We start from the raw sequence: 6000 nt of genomic DNA, 5'->3' as shown, positions 1-6000 counted from the left end.
TGAAAGTTACTAAAAACTTACAAAGACGAATGACAGGCAACGCTTAGCTAGGAGAGCAACTTCATTGAGGTTAATCACAGCCGCTGAGAGAGAAACAAGTTTGTATGCAGGGAGGAAAAAAAGAGCGTCAAAGATCGCTAATTGTGACAGATGATCTTGTCCTAAGCACAAATTCACATTCGCTGGACGAGGTGAGGTCTCACTCCCATTTTTTTTTTAGATGAATGCATTCGCCAGCATATTGAATTTGGTGAGTAATGGTTTTAATCGTTTTCATATTTTGCGGTATGACAAAGTTACTGCCATTTGTTGCAGCTTGCGTTGAAAACTGCCAGAGCGTCCAGTGAAAAAATAGCTCCCGTTAAGGTAGCGTCAAGCTTGTGTATTTAACAGTAATATAAAAGCAGTGTTGTCAGTAACGCGTTATGTGAGTAATGCGTAACTGTAATCTGATTACTTTCTTTCAGTAAAGAACAATCTAACGCATTCATTTTTCTAAATCAGTAATCTGAGTAAAATTACTTTCCTTGATGCCTATGCTTGACTATTTTGTTATTGCCGCATAATGCATGTAGAATGAAGAATACTGTAGTCATGGGAGTGACATCACATATCACATTTTCTAATCGGGGATGGAAAAAAAAGGGTCACGTGTATTACCATGATGCGTGAGCCGTGAGCGCTGGGAGTTTGTGGCCAAAACAACATAGCCTTGCTTCCTCGCCAGGATGCAATGAAATAGGCAGGAGATATACTACAAACGGCTGCATTTGCACACTGGAAACACAGCCATTACTTCACATTTTTGTCCAGTAAAGATGACAAAAATATCTCCGTGCGCTGCGAACTTTGCGCTGGCTCAAAAAGACTGTCGACCGCTATAAGCATCCAATTCAAGCACCACTTGGAATTACAGCACAACAGGGAACACGAAAGCCAGGACTTTTTGATACTGCTCGTGCTCAATGCTCGGTTCAAGCTCAGTTGTTGAAGGTTTTGAAAGCTTAGGTTTGAAGAAATTCTAAATATCCATCTTGCCTCCTCAGCTGTAGACTTGGCTAAGCAATGCAAACGGCTGTCGCTAAGGTGCTATAGTCACATGATCTGTTCGAAAAATAATTTGGACCCATTATGAAATAGTTTGAAGGTTTCTTGTACATTTCATTCATTTTTGTTGTTTATTTTATTGCTCTAAAACTTTTATAGACAACATTTTAATGGCCATATTCAATGGTCTTTATTTTAAAGGGGAAGTTCAGAATTTATTACATTAGGCTTAATCTTTGATTTAGCCAGGGTTTAATTAGTCGTTGGAGTTGATTTGAACAAATTCTGTGCAGTTTGCCAGTTATTTGTTAGTTTCAGGGGTCCGAAGTGGCTAAGCTAGAGCGTGTCAATGATGGTTGAAATCAACTCCTTCAACTAATTAAACCCCCGCTCGAATATTAAGCCTTATGTGAAAAATTAAAATTGTCAAATTCGCCACATGTAGGACGTTTCGCCGACAGAGGACATTTTGGCAGAACGTCGGAACATATTTCCTCCACACCTTTCTCACCTTTTTAACCCCTGACCCATTTTCATGCCTGGGTAATAATAACCACTGCCTAGTCTATTGAATCCTAGCAGCTAATTGGGACCAAAAAAAAAAAAAAAGTTTACTCACCAGTAATAAAATGTCGGCTGCAAACGTAAATGTGCCTGGTCCATGGAACCGTCTTCTTTTACTGTTCCTCGATTGATTGCTTTCAGCCAATTGCTTGTCCTTTTCTTCTCACGAGGAAGAATGAAGAACTTCAACTGCGGCTCCAAACTCTTCTTTGTGTTAAAACCCGCAACACGGCAACTTTTAGTCATTCCGACGGAAAAAAAAGACCGCAAATAAGACAAAAGTTCAGAGCGTTTGTACTACAATGCACTAGAGAGCAACTGCTTGTGACTCGTGTTTTGCCCCCATTTCAATATGGTGACGCTTTGTTGTGGCTGGTGACGCCATTAATGCCCGGATGTCCGACTGCGAGAATGTACTTTTGGTTACATGGAAGACCAAATGCACCGTGATCAGCTAATCGAACGTGTTGCTAATACACACGTAAGAGACAGACTCTTATTCGAGGCGGATTTAACACTGGAAGAGGCTACTACATCAGTGCATCAGATTGAGTGTGGATTGAGAGATGCTAACGTCCTCTTTGATGCTAATGCTCTCGCAGCTGCTGTTGCTGCTCCGATGAGACCGGTTCAAAAACAGCCCAAGTCAAGTCGTCGCTGGTCTTGGACTTCTAGTCCTGCCAATAATCAACCCACTGGTAACAACTGCTCTTGTTTTCGTTGTGGCTCCACTGCTCTCCTGGCTAACAACCCTGCTTGTCCAGCTGCGAATTTTATTTGCAACAAGTGTCAAAAAGTGAGACATTTTTCACATGTGTGCCATTCAAATAAAAAAGAAGTGCGTTAAGTTGTGATCAATGAGCCCACAGTTCTTTACATAAACAATGCTGCACAATACAAGCAACTGTTGATGGATAATGTCAGGACATTGAACTGATTGTGAACACAGGATCTTGTGTGTCTATTGTTCCCGAGGGTGTGTGCCGCATGTGTGCCACACTCTTCTTTCAAAATATGTCTTAACTGAACCAACATTTGCTCTTGTTACATATGCGAAACAGAAAATCGCTGTAAAAGGCTGCCTGAAAGCAAATGATGGTCACTCTACCGTTGGCACATTAGTTGTAGTTGTAGTTGAGTTGAGTTGCTGTCCTTGGTTTAGATGTATTTGAAGCTTTACAAATGAAACTTAAAGGGAGGAAAATTTTAACAACAGGTCCTTCTCAGTTGGTAATGCCTACTCCTGCCACTGTTACTTAACAATGTGAGCCTACTGTGTTAAATGCTGACTCAAATAATGCTACAGAGGTTCTAGTGCAGGAAATAGGATGTGCTCAGAATTTTGTTCATTAAGTGCTACTTAATGCTGTTGCAATCTAACAAAAACTCCGGAGACTCTCGTTGTCGCTGAGACAGCGAGTTACGGAGGAGCTAAATTAGGGTGACCAAACGTTCTCTTTTGCCTGGACAAGTTCTATTTTCACACAGTATCCTCGTTGTCCGGGCGGGTTTTATAAATTCATAAAAATGTCCGGTTTTTATGATTTTTTTTTAACGGGACCAACTTGAAGAGAATTCCTCTGGCCGCTAGGGGGCAACACTTGCCTGCGTTGACGTTGCTCCTACTAGTAGGGGCGGGAGAAGGAGTAGATCTTCTTCTTTTTTGTTGGCAGTTCACCCTTTGTTTCATGGGGAATTACCCACATCTACTGACGGTTTGGCGAGAGCTCAGACTACAGTAAGGAGTTCAATAAGAAGTTCTAAAAGACGTGGCTCCATACACCTTTCTGTAAGTTTCTCCTGTTAATGTCGATCACGTGTCTTCTGTTGTACATAGGGTTATATGTGTACACAGAGATGCAGTATATTGTATGGGTCTTGTAATTGTTCTGCGTTAGTTAGTGGTTGAATGCTAGTATAGCTAAATAGCTGTGTTGCTTATGAGTTTTTTTTTAATGATAAATACGTATATAATGGCAACTGTTGACTTCTGTCAGAGATTTGTACTGGTGTAATCTGTAAAATCCCGTTTGTTGTCGCATCTTTGCGCTGCCGATGGTAATAAACTTTTATAGCAAAGTCTAATTTTGCCTCGGCTCCCGTATTCGCTAATAGGGTAGCAATCAGTGAGCTCAGCTGCGCTAGGCATTATGGGCCATGTAGTTTTGAATTTGAACTGCTGCGTTTGAAAACGCTGGTTGAATCGCTTGTCAGTTTATTTCAGTTATTGTTTGCGTACAATTTATAACATTGTATGAGAATAAAAATTGAGTGGGAATAACATATTGTCAACGACAATTGTCGTGATCGTAATTTTAAAAAATGTTGAGTTGGCACATAGCCAACTGTGTGTGTGTATTAACTGGACTACATTTCCATGAGTCTGCATTATATTATTTTTTTTAATAATTATTCTTTTTTTAAAAAAAATTATTGTTTCATTATTTTCATTAGGAAGAATAAAGCCTGTTGAGTAAAAAAAAGTGGGAGATATACGCATCTTTGAGTGATCTTCGAGTAAAATTCAAGTATCTCGAGGCCGGGCCGAGTGTCCTCTTTTTTGGAAATCAAAATATGGTCACCCTAGCTAAATGAACTTCAATGGAAAGGGATCATAGAACACATTGAAGCTTCTCCTTGGGTCTCTCCCATTGTTGTAACACAGAGGAGAGATGGTGTGTGGATTTGAGAGAACCAAATAAAGCAATCGTTGCGGATTGTCATCCCTTACCACATATTGACGAACTAGTCTCAAATCTCAGAGGGGCGACTGTTTTCTCCACAATTGACCTGGCTTCTGCTTACTACCAAATGCCGCTGCATCCTGAAAGTCGTGATATTACTGCATTTGTCACACATGATCTACTGTTCTATTTTTGTGGAGTGCCATTTGTTTGGCTTCTGCTCCAGCTGCCTTTCAGAAAATTATGTCAATCCTACTCTCGGGTGTGCGTGGTGTACAGGCGTACCTTGATGACATCATCTGCTACGGTAAAACAAACAAGGAACATAATGATGTAGAAACACGCGAAGATGGTTGACAGGTCTTGTAAGATAATAACATAATAAGTAGGGCTGTCAAAATTAACACGTTAACGGGCGGTAATTTTTAAAATTAATCACGTTAAAATATTTAACGCATTTAACTCATGCGCGGAACGAACCACTCAAGCATTGCCGCGAACAGACTACAATGGCGCCGTTTGAAGTATATTGAGAACTAAGCCAGTGGAGTGGATGCAAGTGTTACCGGCACCCCCAAGGGGCCGTTGTTATTTTCAATGTGACCGGCTTTGTCAGATTGAGCAGTGAGGAAGAAAGTGGTAGAGGGAGCGAGAGAGTAGACAGTAGAGATGAAATGCTGCATCCCCCACATGCTTTTGTTTTGTTTGTACCCACAAAAAGCCATCCAACACTTTTCGGTACTTATATGCACGCCGCCGCCTTCCTAAGGAGGAAGTTGGACGAACTGAGCCAACCGACGACAAAGAGCCAACCTGGATCGCCGTCCACTCCTCACTATGGCGAGGAGTTGAAAGCACCGCCAATTACCAAAAGGGGCGAATAGGTAGTAGACATTCATTGAAGCCGCGCTATTTATTGGTATAAGCTGTAGCATTTCAAACACAACAGTTATAATTATTGTGGTGCGCGAAATGGGGAAGAATGACAGGAGATGATCTTTATCTTAGCACCATGTAATGTATACAACGCAGAGAAGATATAACGTTTGTAGCCACCATTGTGACTCATGGTTGCCCAAATTCCCATCATGCATTTGGGCAGTTAAGAACATTTATGTCGCTTCAGTATCATTTAGTGAAAGCACAACAAAAATAATATTCCTATCTCTCAAAAAAAATAATGTTCACAAAAAGAAAAGCGCTCAGTGCAAAGTGAACTGGCATTGTACTCACATTTATCTTTTAATTACTATAACTTGTACTCACATTTATTTTTTGAGAATTACAAGTCTTTCTATCCGTGGATCCCTTTCACAGAAAGAATGTTAATGTTAATGCCGTCTTGTGGATTTATTGTTATAATAAACAAATACAGTACTTGAGTAAAGTATGTTGAATGTATATATACATCTTGTCTTATCTTTCCATTCCAACAATAATTAACAGAAAAATATGGCATATTTTAGAGATGGTTTGAATTGGGATTAGTTGCGATTAATTACGATTAATTAATTTTTACGCTGTAATTAACGCGATTAAAATTTTAATCGTTTGACAGCCCTAATAATAAGATAACATAATAACACATTATTGTCACTGTTCCAAAGGTAAAATAAGAAGTTCAAAAGATGGATGATTAAAATGAGGTTCCACAACTGTTATTAACCATTTCAGTACGTCATTGTGTAATACGAGTTGCATATTT

The sequence above is a fragment of the Corythoichthys intestinalis genome, chromosome 8 (assembly GCF_030265065.1).
Source record: "Corythoichthys intestinalis isolate RoL2023-P3 chromosome 8, ASM3026506v1, whole genome shotgun sequence".
In the NCBI taxonomy this organism is placed as follows: Eukaryota; Metazoa; Chordata; class Actinopteri; order Syngnathiformes; family Syngnathidae; genus Corythoichthys; species Corythoichthys intestinalis.
Note: the sequence above shows the minus strand (reverse complement) of the source record.